Below are 16,461 nucleotides of genomic sequence, written 5' to 3' on the forward strand. Positions count from 1 at the left end.
AGTATTTGCCAGTATAACTATATTCAGAATGACTGAGCTATTCTTACTGTGCAGAAGTATAAAACTTTGAAAAGCTGTTCTGCAAGATTTGATTGTAGCAAAGTTAGAATTGTTTTTCCAGCAGCAAAGTTTGCTATTCAACACATATGAAAACAAAGATTTTCAAATGAACTGCTTAGGTTTCAAAAGAAAACAAATCTGGTGCATGGCTGTATCCCCCAAAATTTAGGAGGCCTCTCAAGTTAAGTGCAATTTGGACAATGCAGTGAGACCCATAATCAAAATTTAAAAAGTAAAAGAACTGTGAATGTAACTCAGTGCTCCCTGGATTCAATTCTCAGTACTTGAAATAAAAAGAAGAAGAAGAAGGAAAGGAGGAGGAGGAGGAGGAAGAGGAGAAGATACCTGTATATCTTAAAATCCATTTATCCTTCTAAAGTTCATTTTCAATTTTATAATCTTGAAAAGAGAATCTTTTTGTTTTGATCACTGTATTGAGTTCCCTGTTTCATCCTCATGTATTCCCATTTAATCTAAGACAACCATCTAAACTAACATTTCCTACACTATGCTATAGATTATGCATGCTACTGATACATTGCAATTCAAATTTATTTATGAAACAAAAGAAAAATATAAAATATGTCATCTGCATAAAGATTTTACATGGCAATGTACTTATAAGGCAATTCACAAGAGCATCCTAGAATTAAGTATTAAAATTACATAAAAATTCTTGTATTTAAATAATAAAAAGTATTGTAATTTGATAATTAGATATTTTTCTTATTAGAAATTTAACCAGTAAAAGACTTAGAATCACAGCAGTAAGAAAAAAGTGAATTGAAAGTTAGGAAAACAAAAAATATAAATCCATAGTAAACCTAAAGAATAAATTCAATTAAAAGCATACAAGAAAGCTGCTGCCAAAGTGGGGACAGCCAGATCCAAGCCTTTCTCTGTGAGTCAGCACCGTTCACAGTCTGTAGAAGGACAGAACCAAGCTGAAAGGAGGTGATCCTTTCCTAGAAACACTAACATTGTCACTGTTTTGTTGGGTTGGGTTTCATTCTCTTTTGTTTGAGTATGTTAAATCTGATGGCATGAGCAGCTATTTAAAAGATAGCAAGACATGTTATGGTAGCCATTTTGGATTTACTTGCTTTAAAGTCCTTCATTGAATTCATTGTTTTGTGTTTATTGTTTCTATTCAATTTTGTTGTGTTCAATTTTTAATATGTCCAAAAGTATTTGTAGTTATTTTGAAGACAGCAAAAAGCACTATGGTAAGTATTGTTGATTTTGTAAGATTTTGAAGTGCCATATCACTTATACTGGTTTATTTTTATTGGTTTTATTCTGTTTTACTTTCCTTGATTTTATCCTCTTTAAAAAATTATACAAGAATGAAGCTGAGCATAGTGGTGCACTTTGGAGCCTCAATAAATTTGGAGGCTGAAGCAGAAGGGTTGCAAGTTTGAGGCCAGTCTAGGCAGCAAGATAAGATTCTATCTCAATTTTTTAAAATAAAATTACTTTATGTGTCTCAACTACTATCATATTCAGCTCCTTCATCATCTCCATAATTAATGAAGTCATTCTGTGAAAGAGACACCCATACTGATATGTTTATTGTAGCACTATTCAGCATAGCCAAGAAAAAGAATAGAAAGAAAAAACATAGTACATAAGCACAGTGGAGTACTACACAGCCATAGGAAAAATGAAGCCCTTTTTATTTTAAAGAGAATAAAACATAAGAAAACAGAACAAAGCAAATCAAAGCAAAACAATTCAAGCAACATAGCACATCACAAGACTACTGGAAATCAACAGTAGGTACCATAATGTCTCTTTTTTTTTTGAAATAGTTGAGCATACCTTTGCATAAAATAGTATCATATACATAACAATATAGTATAAAACCACTCATATACATAACAAAATAGTATAAAACCACTCAAGAGAATGAAACCATTCAAAACACATTCAAAACCAAATGACAGGAAATGAACAATGGCTACTATAATATCTCATTTTCCTTAAAAAATTTGTTTATTCCATCACACATAATAAAATTTAATAAGACACAACAGGATAGAACCAATCAAAACAGAAGAACACAAGCATTGTAGGACTTCAAAGCAAGATGATAGTAAATCAGTAATGGCTGCTGTAATGTTTTCTTAAAAATAGCCGTTCATACCATCACACAATAAAATCAAACAAAGCAGAGTAAAACCAACCCAATCAATGAATGAAAAAATTACAAGGTTTCAAAACAATATAATGGGAAACAATGGTTACCATAAAATCTTATGTACACTTAACCATTTCTTACAGTAGGGAGACTATATGTTATTTACACATGTGAGTTTGATTTATTTCACTTATGAGTCTGGTCTCAAGTTGCATCCCTTTATTTATAAATATCTCAGTGTGATCATTATAGCTGAGAGGTACTCCACTGTATATAAATACCACATCTTGTTTTTATCAGTTCTTCAGTTGATGGGTGTTTAAGTTGTTTCCAAGATCTGGCTATTACATGGGTTGCTGCTATAAACATGAGTGAACATATGTCACTGTGGTATGATGTTTTCAATTCATCTGGGAATATGCCCAGAAGTGCAATAGCTAAGTTGAATGGGACTTGCAATCCCAGCTTTTTGAGGAACCTCCAGACTGATCTGCACATGGTTGCACCAATCTACACTCCCACCAACAGTGCAGAAGAGTTTCTTTTTCCTTGAGGCCTCTCCAGCATTTGTTGTTGGTAGTTTTCTTGATCCTGGCCATTCTCTCTGGAGTGAGATGGAATCTCACTGTGGTTTTAATTTCTAATTTTCTAATGACTAATGATGTTAAACATTTTTTATGTGTTTACTTGCCATTTGTATTTCTTTATTTGAGAACTGTGTATTCATCTTAGATGCCAATTTTTGGATAGGGTCTTTGAATTTTGGGGGTCTGATTTTTAAAAAATTCTTTATATGTTCTGAACAGAAGTCCTTTGTCTGAGGGATAGTTTTCTAAAAAATTTTTTCCAGTTTGTGGGTTTTCTTTTCACTGTGCTGGAGATTTCTTTCAACATGCAGAAACTCTTTAATAAGAAGTGATCCCAGTTATTGATTTTGTGAAGAATTTCCCATGCAATTTGATTCTTGTTCATGAATTCTCTACCTACTGCTATGTCTTCAAGATTTCTACCTACTTTGTCTTTCACCAAATTCAGTGCTTATGTTTTAATATTTAGATCTTTGATCCATTTATACTTTAGTTTAGAACATGGTGATAGGCATGGGTCTAGTTTTAGTTTTTGGCAAATGGAGAGCCAACTTTTCCAGCACTATTTAGGAGACTATTTTTCTTTCAGTGAACATGTCTGGTCTTTTTATCAAAGATAAAGTGGCTGAGTGTTTTGGTAGTTGTAGGTGTATCTTCTAATCTATTCTATTGATCTTCATGTCTGTTTTTATTCCAGTACCATGTTGATTTTATTACAATAGTTTTGTAGCATAACTTCAAGTTGGAGATTGTGATGCTTCCTGCTTTGACTTTGTTGCTCAGAATTGTCTTTGCTATTCTAGGTTCCAGATGAATTTTAGGAGTGATTTTTCTCAATCTATGAGGTATGTTAGTAGTATTTTTATGGATATTGCATTAAATCTGCACACAATTTTGAGAGCATGGCCATTTTCACAATATTTGTTCTTCCTATCCATGAACAAGGAATGTCTTTCCATTTTTGGAGGTCCTCTTCAATTTCTTTTTGCAGAGTATTATAATTTCCCCTGAATAGATCTTTTACTTACTAAGAATTTTATTTTGGGGGGTGCTATTGTGAAGGGTGTGGCTTCTCTTATTTCTCTCTCAGTGTTTTGTTGTTAGTGTATAGGAATGTTATAGATTTTTGAGTGTTGACTTTGTATACAGCTACATTACTGAATTCATTTATTATACTTAAGAGTCTTTCAATGGAGTTTGGGGGATCTTCTATGTAGAGTATCATGTCATCTTCAAACAATGATAATTTAACTTCTTCTTTTCCTATCCTTACTCCTTTTATTTCTCTCTTTGTCTAATTGCTCTGGCTAGCATTTCCAGAACTATATTGAATAGGAGTGGTGATAATGGATATCCTTGTCTTGTTCTTGATTTTAAAGTAAAGGGTTTTACTTTAAAGTAAAGGGTCCATTTAGTATAATGCTGGCTGTTCATTTATCATAGATGGATTTTATCATATTGAGATAAAGACCATCTATTCCAATTTTCTGTAAGGTTTTTATCATGAATAAGTGTTGGGCCTTATCAAAAGCTTTTTATGCATCTATAAAAATGATCATGTGACTCTTATTTTTGGCTCTATTGATATGGTGGATTACATTTATTGATTTATGTGTGTTCAACCATCCCTGAATTCTTGAGATGAATCTCACTTGGTCATGGTGTATAATCTTCTTGATGATTTGATGCATTCTGTTTGGCAATGTTTTATTGAGAATTTTTGCATCTATGTTCATTAGGGAGATTTGCCAGTAGTTCCCTTTTTAAGTTGACTCTTTCTCAAATTTTGGTACAAGAGTAATGTTAACTTCCAGGAATGGATTAGGAATAATTGCTTCCCTTTCAGTTTCACTGAAGAGTTTGAGGAGTGTTGGCATTAAGTCTTCTTTGAATTTCTTGTAAAATTCTGCAATGAAACCATATGGGCCTGCACTCTTCTTAGTTGGTAAGGATTTAATTATATTTTTTTATTTCACTAATTGAGATAGGGTTATTCAACAGATTTACAATTTCTTGACCTAGCTTTGGTTCTTATGTTTCTAGGAATCTGCCCATTTCTTCTGCATTATCAAACCTATGAAGGTAGAGGTTTTTGAAAAAGGTATTGATGATCTGTATTTCCACAGGATCTGTAGTGATTTCAATTTTTTCATTCCTTATTGCATGAATTTGAGTTTTTTTCTTTCCTTTCTTTAATATGGTTGGATAGGGGGTTATCAATTTTATTTATTCTTTCAAAGAAACAACTCTTTGATTCATTGATTCTTTGGATTGTTTTCTTAGTCTCTACTGCATTTAATTTCTGCTCTGATCTTTATGGTTTTCTCCCTTCTTTTCACTTTGTGCTTGATTTGCTCTTCTTTTTCTGTATGTTTGAGATGTAGCATCAGGTTGTTTATTTGTATTCATTCTGTTTTCCTGATATGTGAACTCATTGCAATGAATTTTCCTCTGAGGACTGCTTTCATTGCATCCCACAGATTCCAGTAAGTTGTATTTGTATTTTCGTTTGCTTGTAGATAGTAATTTCTTCTTTAATTTCCCATGTGTCCCACTGATTTTTCAGGAGTGTATTATTCAATTTCCATGTGTTTGTGGGGATTTTGCAGTTTCTTTTATCATTAATTTCTAGTTTCATGGTGCTATAAACTAATAACATGCGTGGGATAATTTCAATTCTTTTGCATTTACTTAAGGATGCTCTGTGGACTGCAATATGGTGTGTATTAGTTAGTGTCCCACATGCTGCTGAGAAGAATGTATATTCTGATGTTGTTGGGTTAAACACTCTATATACATCTGCTATGTCCATTTGTTCACAAGTGTGATTCAATTCTGTTGTTTCTTTCTGATTTTCTGTCTAGTTTATCTGTCCCTTTGTGTCAATGGCGTGTTAAGGTCTCCTGTTATAATTGTGAAATTCCTTATTTGACTTTTCATTTCTGTTAATATTTGTTTTGTATAGCTGGTGCCCCTGAATTTGGTGCATATAAACATTAAGACTGTTTTGTCTTCCTCTTGAAATTTTCCCCAACTAGTATGTAGTGATCTTCTTTATCTCTTTGGATTATTCTTGGTTTAAAGTTAACATTGTTTGCAAATATAATGGCTACACCTGCTTTTAGGGTGGTTCCTGTTTCATGAAGTTTTGTTTTCCATCCTTTGATTTTCAGTCTATGAGTTTCCTTTTGGGTTAGATAGGTTTCTTGTAAACAGCATATGGTTGGATGTTGTTTCTTGATCCTTTTTGCCAGTCTGTTTCTTTTAATTGGTGAATTGAGGCCATTTACATTAATGGTTATAACTGATACACATTGATTTATCATTGACATGTTATCTTTCTGCTGTTGATCATTTACTTTTCCATTCTATTTGTCTGCTTTGCTTAGTGTTTTTTTCCTATGTGTATCTAGAATGTCTTTCAGTATTCTTTGCACAGTTAGTTTGATGGTCATTAAGTTTTTCATCTGTTCTTTGTTGTGGAAGTATCCAATTTCTCCAACCACTTTGAAGGACAGTTTTTCAGGGTACATCAGTCTGGGTTGGAAGTTGTTTTCCTTTTGGATCTGAAATACTTCACTCCATGCTCTTCTTGACTTCATTTTTTGTGGTGAGAAGTCTGCTGTGATTCTCATAGGCTTTCCTTTTTAGGTATCTCTTCTCACTAACAGCTTTTAATATTCTGTTCTTATGTTGGATTTCTTGGATTTTGATTATTATATGCTTGGGTGTAGTTTTATTTTGATTATGGCTATTTGAATTCTGTTTTTTTCACTTATTTCTATGTTAATTTCCATTCTCACATTTGGAAAATTTTCAACTACTACTTCTCTAAATAGCATCTTGATATCTTTGTTGTTTCCCTCTTTTTCATTTATCCCTATCAACCTTATGTTGTTTTTCTTTGCATCATCCTGCAGCTATTTGAATTGTTTTTATTTTTTATTTTTAGTTTTATTTAGAAAAAGACTAAACAAAACAGATAAGGGGTAGAAACAATACATACTTTCAAAGAAAAAATAAACAGTAAGAAATCATTAGTTGATGATTACAGATTGTCCTCTTACAGATAGTTATTCAAGATACTAAACTGGAGCATATAAAGTGGTGATTCAAACAATGAGACTGCAACCAGTTCTGTTGAACTATCCAACAAAAACTTAGAAATATGGTCATCAATCCTATACACTTAAACATACATGCAGTTATCCATATTTTCAATTATGTTGAGATTGAACAAACTCAAGCAGTCTAATATCACTCTGAATAAAGAATAGTACTATTGCTGGGTTTCACATTATGACACTCCAGGATTGGCACTGGGTACTTTAGTGTCTCTTTTTCTTCAAAGTATTTGTTCATTTCATCATGCGTCATAAGTTCTCATAAACTGTTTATAGATTCTACACATGCATGAGTCTTAACATGTATTTCTATCCTTTCTATGTTAGAGGGAGAAACAAAACAAAGCAAGACAAAACAAAGCATATTCCTATAAACACATGAAATGAAAAAGACATATAAGACCATTGTACAAGGAGTTCTACCATGGTTCCTTTTTGTTATCTTCAATAGAATTGGCTATATCATCAGACATAGTGTAATTGAATATATCAGTACATAACAGTATTAATGAAAATAGAACTTTGTATATAATATAAAACATCAAAATCAGGCAGTTATCAAACCAGAATGTGTATCATAGAGTCTTGTCAGTTTCAGTGTAGTTGCCTATACTCTCAGACTTGATATTATCAATCGTATCAATTTTGAATAAAATCTATCAATACCAAACAGCAATCAAACAAACCAGATTTAACTAAGATCAGTCATGATAAAACAGTATAAGTCATACAGGGCTCCAGATTAAGATAATAGGAAATTAAACATGAATACTATGCTATATTCTGATGTTTTTAGGATAGCTGTCTGTATGCTCAAATCTAATGCAGGTAGACAACTGGGACAGAATAAAATCTATCAAAAAAGAATAAAATCTATCTAAGCAGAGTGATGTGAGTAATGTGAGTTTTAAATCCAGATACACTATTAACAATATCTTCTGCAATTTTTTTTAAGACTCTCCCTCCCCTTTCACTTTCCCAGGGTACACTGTGCATTTTTGGGTCTGACCAAGATCCATGGTCTTAATTTGTGAGGGGGCAACTTGCTATTTACCTAAGTGGTTCTGAAACTTCTCTTTTCTGGACATAATCTCTAATTTCATTCCTTTACTTATTAAAGCCTGTCTTTCCAACCTATCCATAAATGCTGGTCTAGTTGCCCTTATTACTCTCTGGTTCTCTGTCACATAGAACATTGTTTTTCATATTTGATCTTCACTCCATGTATTCTTTTTCATGTTAATTATATTTCCTATAAATAGCATCTCAGTGGACCCTGCCTCCTGATCTACTCCACGTGTGGTTATTTTTTTTTTTTAATTTAGTGTATCAAGGCCATCTATATGAGAGATTATAACCAACCTTCTCTGCCTCATTTCTATTATGCTCTGTTTTTTCCCATCAGTTGTCTGCTTATCTTCTTCATTCTGTGTTCTGCTCCATTCATTGAGGCATCTCTGCCATTGTTCCTGGAATCCTAGTACTTTTCTCTCTAGAATGCCCTGCAGTATTCTCTGTAGAGTTGGCTTGGTGGTTGTGAATTTCCCAAGTTCCTCTTTGTCTTGGAAGCATCTTGTTTCTCCATTAATTTTTAGAGACAGTTTAGCAGGGCACATCAATCTGAGTTGGAGGTTATTTTCTTTCAGGGCTTGAAATATTTCACTCTAGGCTCTTCTTGACTTGATGGTTTGTGTTGAGAAGTCTGCCATTATTCTGATGGGCCTTCCTTTATAGGTGATCTGTTTCTTGACTCTAACAGCTTTTAATATTCTGTTCTTATATTGATTTCTGGGATCTCGACTATTATATGCCTGGGTGTAGCTCTGTTTTGGTTGTAGGTGGCTGGAGTTCTGTATGCCTCATACATCACAATATCATTTCCTTTTCCTATGTTTTGGAAGTTTTCCTTAATTATTTCTGTGAATAGCCTTTGTGGTTCCTTTGTTTGTACCCCTGGTTCTTCATTCACATTGTTTATTCTCAAGTTGTAGATTCTCTTGTATCTTCTTCTAGCCTTTGTATTGGTACTGCTTGTTTCCTTGTTCTTTTTTCTATTCTTTTTTTATTTAAAGAGAAAAACAAAACTAAACAAAGCAAGATAGTAAAAGGCTAGAAGCAACACAGAATTTCAAGAGAAAAAACATACAGTAAGAGTTCACCAGTTAATAGATCACACATTGTCAACTTACAAACAGCTGTCTATATTACAAAATTAAAGCATACAAAGTGGAGATTAATACGGTGAGATTGCAGTCAGTTCTGTTCAGTGATCCAAAAAAACTCAGCAATATGGTTCTCTTTCCTACACATTTAAATAAACTTGCAGTTATATCCTTGAGATCACTTTCCTTCCTCTCTTTTTTACACTAACAATCACGCATTTTAGTTTCCATTACTTTCACAGTTTTTTAAACTTTTTCTTTGAAGAGGAACAGAAAAAAGATAGAAAAAAAGGCCAAAAAAAAAAAAAAAAAAAAAAAAAAAAAAAACAAAAAAGAAAGCAAGATGGACCAAAGAAAAACTCAATGTGACAAAGCAAAACAGAGTCATTTAGATCGGGAGGATGGACATAGCATAAAATAAAAAAATAATAATAATAAAAAATAAAGGGGGGGGGATTACAAGGTGATCAACAATGGTTACCATTATGCTTCTTGCTATCCCAAAAAGAGTAGCCCATATCAGCTAGTATAAAAGAATTGAACAAAACTGTACATAAGACCAATAAAACCACATTGGAGAGCTTACAGGATTCCAAAGAAGATAATAGTCAATAACAATGGGCATCATAGAATATCTGGTTGCCTTCCAAACAGTTGCCTATACCCTCAAACTTGTTACTATTAAGTGAAACAGAATATAATAAAATCAGTCAGAACAAGATATGGAGAACACTATAGGGGTTCAAATCAGGTTAATAGGGAAACAAAAAAATTACTATAATCTATCACACTATTTTAATTTAATTTTCCCTTAGTTAAAAGATACTAAGAAATAAATTAATTTTTTTAAAAAAGGGAAAGAAAAAGGGGGGAGACTGAGATTTAAAAAAAAGAACGTATCAATATAACAACACCGGTCAGAATCGAAAAATTTAACCATCATTGTGTTTCACACCCAGATAGCTTGACATTAATAGTAGTTACCATAGTGACTCTTTCCTTGAAATCTTTGAGTCTAACTTTGTATACTATAGCATCAAATTTATCAAGACAGTGTGAGACTGTTCAAGAGAATGAAATTGTTGCAGGGAATTTAGAACCAGCTAGCAGAAACCAAACATCAATTTCTATATTATCTCTTTGTCTATAAAAACTTGCTTATACTATCACATACATTAAGATGTAATAAGGTACCACATGTTAGAAGCAAAGGAAACAAATGAACAAAAACTTGATGGGGCTTCAAAACAGGATGACATTAAATCAGCGCTAGCTATTACGCTCTTATGCTCTTCAAAACAGTCATTTGTAGTATCACAGACAATAAAATAAAAACACCCAAATTAAAACCATTCCAAGTAATGAGTGAAAACATTATATGGCTTCAAACCAGTGTGACTGGGAATCATGATTACCACGTACTTTCATGTATTCTTATCATTTCTTACACTAGGGAAAGTATTCGGTATTTATACAGGTGCGTTTGATTTATTTCACTTATAAGTATGGTCTAGAGCTGCATCCATTTATTTATAAATGTCTTAATGTGATCATTCTTTATAGCTGAGTAGTACTCCATTGTATAAAAATACCACAACTTTTTTATCCATTCCTCAGTTGATGGACACTTAGGTTGTTTCCAAGATCTGGCTATTACAAATTGTGCTGCTATAAACATGGTTGCACATATATCACTGTGGTATGATGCTTTCAGTTCTTCTGGGAATATGCCTAGGAGTGGAATAGCTGGGTCAAATGGTGCTTCCAGTCCCAGATTTCTGAGACATCTCCAGAATGACCTCCATAATGGTTGCACCAGTCTACACTCCCACCAACAGTGCAGGAGAGTTCCTTTTTCGCACAACCTCTCCAGCATTTGTTATTGGTGGTTTTCTTGATCTGGGCCATTCTTTCAGGAGTGAGATGAAATCTCAGTGTGGTTTTAATTTGCGTTTCTCTAATGACTAGTGATGCTGAACATTTTTTCATATATTTATTTGCTGTTTGTATTTCTTCATCTGAAAATTGTTTATTCATCTCCGATGCCTATTTTTGGATGGGGTCTTTGAATTTTGGGGGTCTGATTTTTTTAAATTCTTTGTATGTTTTAGACAGAAGTCCTTTGTCTGAGGGACAGTTCACTAGGATTTTTTTTCCCAGTTTGTGGGTTTTCTTTTCACTATGTTAGAGATTTCTTTTGATGTACAGAAACTTTTTAATAAGATGTGATACCAGTTATTGACTCTGGGAAGTATTCCCCGTGCAGTTTGAGTCTTGTTTATGAATTCTCTACCTACCTCTATGTCTTCAAGGTTTTTACCCAATTTGTCTTCCAATAGATTTAGTGTTTCTGTTTTAATATTTAGATCTTTGATCCATTTAGATTTTATTTTAGTATATGGTGGCAGGCATGGGTCTAGTTTTAGTTTTCGCCATATGGAGAGCCAGTTTTTCCCACACCATTTATTAAAGAGACTGTCATTTTTCCAGTGAACCTGTTTGGCCCCTTTATCAAAGATGAGGTGGTTGAGTGTGTTTGTAGTTGTGGTTGTATCTTCTAATCTATTCCACTGGTCTTCAGCTCTGTTTTGATTCCAGTACCAGGTTGATTTTACTACAGTTGCTTTGTAGTATAACTTCAAGTCAGGGATTGTGATGCCTCCTGCCTTGCCTTTGCTGCTTAGAACTGTCCTTGCTATTCTAGGTCTCTTCTGGTTCCAGATGAATTTTAGGATTGATTTCTTGGGATCTATGAGGTATGTTGATGGTATTTTTATTGGGATTGCATTGAATTTGTATAACAGTTTTGGGAGAATGGCCATTTTCACAATATTTATTCTTCCTATCCATGAGCAAGGGATGTCTTTCCATTTCCTGAGATCAACTTCAATTTCATTTTTCAATGTATTATAATTTTCCCTGTATAGGTCTTTCACTTCTTTCATGAGAGTAATTCCTAAAGATTTCATTTTCTTGGTTGCTAGTGTGAAGGGTGTGGCTTCTCTTATATCTCTCTCTGTGATTTTGTTGTTAGTATATAAGAATGCTATTGATTTTTGAGTATTGATTTTGTATCCAGCCACATTGCTGAATTTATTTATTATATCTAGGAGTCTTTCAATGGAGTTTTGGGGTATTCTATGTAGAGTATCGTATCATCTGCAAATAGTGATAAATTTAACTTCTTCTTTTCCTATCTTTACGCCTTTTATTTTTCTTTCATGTCTAATTGCTCTGGCTAGTATTTCCAGTACTATATTAAAAAGGAGCGGTGACAGGGGACATCCTTGTCTTGTGCCTGATTTTAGAGTAAAGGCCTTCAATTTTTGGCCATTTAGTATGATACTGGCTGTTGGTTTGTCATAGATGGCCTTTATTATGTTGAGGTAAAGACCATCTATTCCAATTTTCTTTAAGGTTCTTATCATAAATGAATGTTGTACCTTATCAAAAGCTTTTTCTGCATCTATAGAAATGATCATGTTATTCTTACTTTTGACTCTATTGATATGGTGGATTACATTTATTGATTTACGTATATTGAACCATCCCTGCATACCTCGAATGAATCCCACTTGGTCATGGTGTATAATCTTCTTGATGACTTGCTGCATCCTATTTGCCAATATTTTATTGAGGATCTTTGCATCTGTGTTCATTAGGGAGATTGGTCTGTAGTTCTCTTTTTCAGTTGGGTCTTTCTCAGGTTTTGGTACTAGAGTAATATTTGCTTCCAGGAATTACTTAGGAAGGATTGCTTCCATTTCAATTTCATTGAAGAGTTTGAGGAGTGTCGGCATTATGTCCTCTTTGTATTTCTTGTAGAATTCTGCAGTGAATCCATCTGGGCCTGGGCTCTTCTTTGTAGGTAATGACTTAATTACATTTTCAATTTCATGAATAGAAATTGGGTTATTCAGCAGTTTTACTTCTTCTTGACCTAGCTTTGGTACTTCATATGCTTCTAGAAATCTGTCTATTTCTTCTATGTTATCTAACCTTTGAGAATAGAGGTTTTTGATATAGGTGTTGATGATCTTCTGTATTTCTATTGGGTCTGTAGTGATTTCACCTTTTTCATTCTTTATTGCATGAATTTGAGCTTTTTCTTCTCTTTTTAAAATAAGGTTGGCTAGGGGCTTATCAATTTTATTTATTCTTTCAAAGAACCAACTCTTCGATTTGTTGATTCTTTGGATTGTTTTCTTGGTCTCTATTGCATTGATTTCTGCTCTGATTTTTATAATTTCCTCTCTTCTTTTGGCTTTGGGCTTGACTTGCTCTTCTTTTTCTAGCTGTTTGAGGTGTACATTCAAGTTATTTATTTGTATTTGTTCTGTTTTCCTGATGTGGGAACTAAGTGCAATAAATTTCCCTCTGAGGACAGCTTTCATTGCATCCCACAGATTCTGGTGAGTGTATTTGTGTTTTCATTTGTTTGTAGGTATTGTTGAATTTCCTCTTTAATTTCCTCTGTGACCCACTGATTACTCAAGAGTGTGTTATTCAGTTTCCATGTGTTTATGGGATTTTTGCAGTATCTTTTATCATTAATTACTAATTTCATAGCGCTATGATCTGATAACATGCAGGGGATGATTTCAACTCTGTTGCATTTCTTTAAATATGTTCTGTGAGTTAGTATATGGTCTATTTTAGAGAATGACCCATGCACTGCTGAGAAAAATGTGTATTCTGTTGTTGGTGGGCAGAATACTCTGTATATGTCTATCACTTCCATCTGTTCACAGGTGTGATTCAGTTCTTTTATCTCTTTGCTGATTTTCTGTCCTGTTGATCTGTCCATTGGTGTCAATGGTGTGTTAAAATCTCCTGTTATAATTGTATTACTGCTAATTTGGTTTTTCATTTCTGATATTACTTGTTTTTTATAACTGGGTGCTTTGGAATTTGGTGCATATATATTTAAGATAGTTATCTCTTCCTCTTGAAGTTTTCCCGTAACCAGTATGTAATGACCTGCTTTGTCTCTTCTGATCATTATTGGTTTGAAATTCACATTGTCTGCAAGCAGAATAGCTACCCCTGCTTTTTTTTGGGTTCCTGTTGCATGAAGTAATGTTTTCCATCCTTTGACTTTCAGTCTGTGAGTATCCTTTTAGGTTAGATGGGTTTCTTGTAGACAGCATGTGGTTGGATTTTGTTTCTTGATCCATTCTGCCAGTCTATTTCTTTTAATTAGTGCATTGAGACCATTTACATTAATGGTTATAAGTGTTATATATTGGTTTATTAGTGACATGTTATATTTATGCTGTTGCATCTTTATCTTTCTGTTCTATTTAATTGTCTGCTTTGTTAAGTGTTTTTTTCTTAAGTGTATCTAGACTGTCTTTCAGTATTCTTTGCAGGATTGGCTTGGTGATCATGAATTTCTTCAGCTGTTCTTTGTCATGGAAGTATCTTATTTCTCCATCAATTTTGAAGGACAGTTTTGCAGGGTACATCAGTCTAGGTTGGAAATCATTTTCCTTTAGGGTCTGAAATACTTCACTCCATGCTCTTCTTGCCTTTATTGTTTGTGTTGAGAAGTCTGCTGTGATTCTGATAGGTTTTCCTTTATAGGTTATCTGTCTTTTATCTCTGACAGCTTTTAATATTCTATTCTTTTGTTTGATTTCTGGAATGGTGATTATTATATGTCTGGGTGTAGTTTTATTTTGGTTATGGCTATTTGGAGTTCTATATGTCTCATTGATCCTGATATCAGTTTCCAATTTCATGTTTGGGAAGTTTTCAGCAATTACTTCTCTAAATATCCTCTTGACATCCTTTGTATTGTCTCCTTTTTCATTTATCCCTATCAACCTGATGTTGTTTTTCTTTGCGTCATCTTGCAGGTGTTGTATTGTTATTTCTTGATTTCTTGTTATTTTTAAAACATCTTTCCTTTCCTGTTCACTGGCTGCAATTTTGACTTCGAGGTCCGAAATTCTATCTTTGCATTCATTCAGGCGGTTTTTACAACTTTCCATGTTGCTTTTGATTTCCTGTATATCTCTTTGCATCTGTTTTATATATTCTGTTTGTTTCTTATATTGTTCATCCAGAGATTCTATCCTTTTGTTTAGTTCCTCCAATTTTTTAGCTGTGTCTTCTTTAGATATGTTCAGCATCTCCTTCATTTTTTTTTATTATTTCTTTTTTTACCTGATATATTATTTCTAGTTTGAATTCCTTCAAAGCTTCCCGGAGCTCCTTCTTTATTTCTGTTGTTGTAGTATAAAGAAAACTATGTATAATTTAATAAAGTGGAGAATAGAAACAAATAAGGAGCCACTCTGACTCACAACCCATACATACATGCAAGGATTGAATCTGAACAAAAAAAAAATGAGAAGACAAAAGAAAAAATGGCATAATATCTGAGGAATATAAAACTATGTCAACTTACCGGTTATAACTGCTGATCATAATTTTCTAATGCTACATATCTGATGCTCAGCCTCTGATTTCCCTTTATTAGATAGCCTCATGTTACATTTCTGATCTACTGCGAAATAAGAATAAAAGCTGGAGGTGTTTACGGGAGCAAACCTGAAACTTCGTTTGATATGTATTATATGCCAAATGATACATAATATATTTTCACCTAAAATCAATAAATTTGACTCAAAGATATAAAAATCATGGTCAGGATTACTTTACTTCTTATTAATTTAATAAGGGAAAATCCCTAAGGAATATAGCACTGCGATGAAAATTTCAATACAGCTTTAATACTACATGCAAATATGCAAAAGAAAATTGGTGGCTAGAAAACAGGTGTGTTGAAATCATTTTAAAGGTAGAAAAAAAAGGAGTGAAGAAACTGCATTCTTTAAGAAATTTATAAAGTATATATACAAGCACATTTCCACTATAACTTTGTTCTATACTATATAATATATATTTTTCTCAATACTGCATATTCTTAATACTCTATCATGGTTATGTAGTACTTCATTATATTTTAACTTTTCCAATGCAAGAGATTTAATGATATAGCAAATAATCATACTTCAAATTTTTAGAATTAGGTCAGGCTGCTTAATAACTTCTTTGTGTTTAGAATGCATTGTCTCCTCTAGGAGTATAGATGAGGAGCAGAGAGCTTGTCCATTACATGGTAGGCACTGAGTCTGGTACCCCCTCAAGGAGACACTATACTTCAATATCAAAATATCGAATAAATGGAGAGCACTTTTGTACAGTTATGCTATACTCTCAAGTGTGTGGAGGAGAAACTCCTTATACAATAGGATTTCATCTTTTGGGAAGAATATATATGTATATACACATATGCTTATAGAAGGATGCAAAATAAAATAAAATTTGGTTTTCTACCAATTGTAATACTAAAGACATGATTCTTTTCATGACGCTTG

Source organism: Cavia porcellus, unplaced genomic scaffold (genome assembly GCF_034190915.1).
Source record: "Cavia porcellus strain 051 isolate PalLab524CR breed Dunkin Hartley unplaced genomic scaffold, mCavPor4.1 scaffold_27, whole genome shotgun sequence".
In the NCBI taxonomy this organism is placed as follows: Eukaryota; Metazoa; Chordata; class Mammalia; order Rodentia; family Caviidae; genus Cavia; species Cavia porcellus.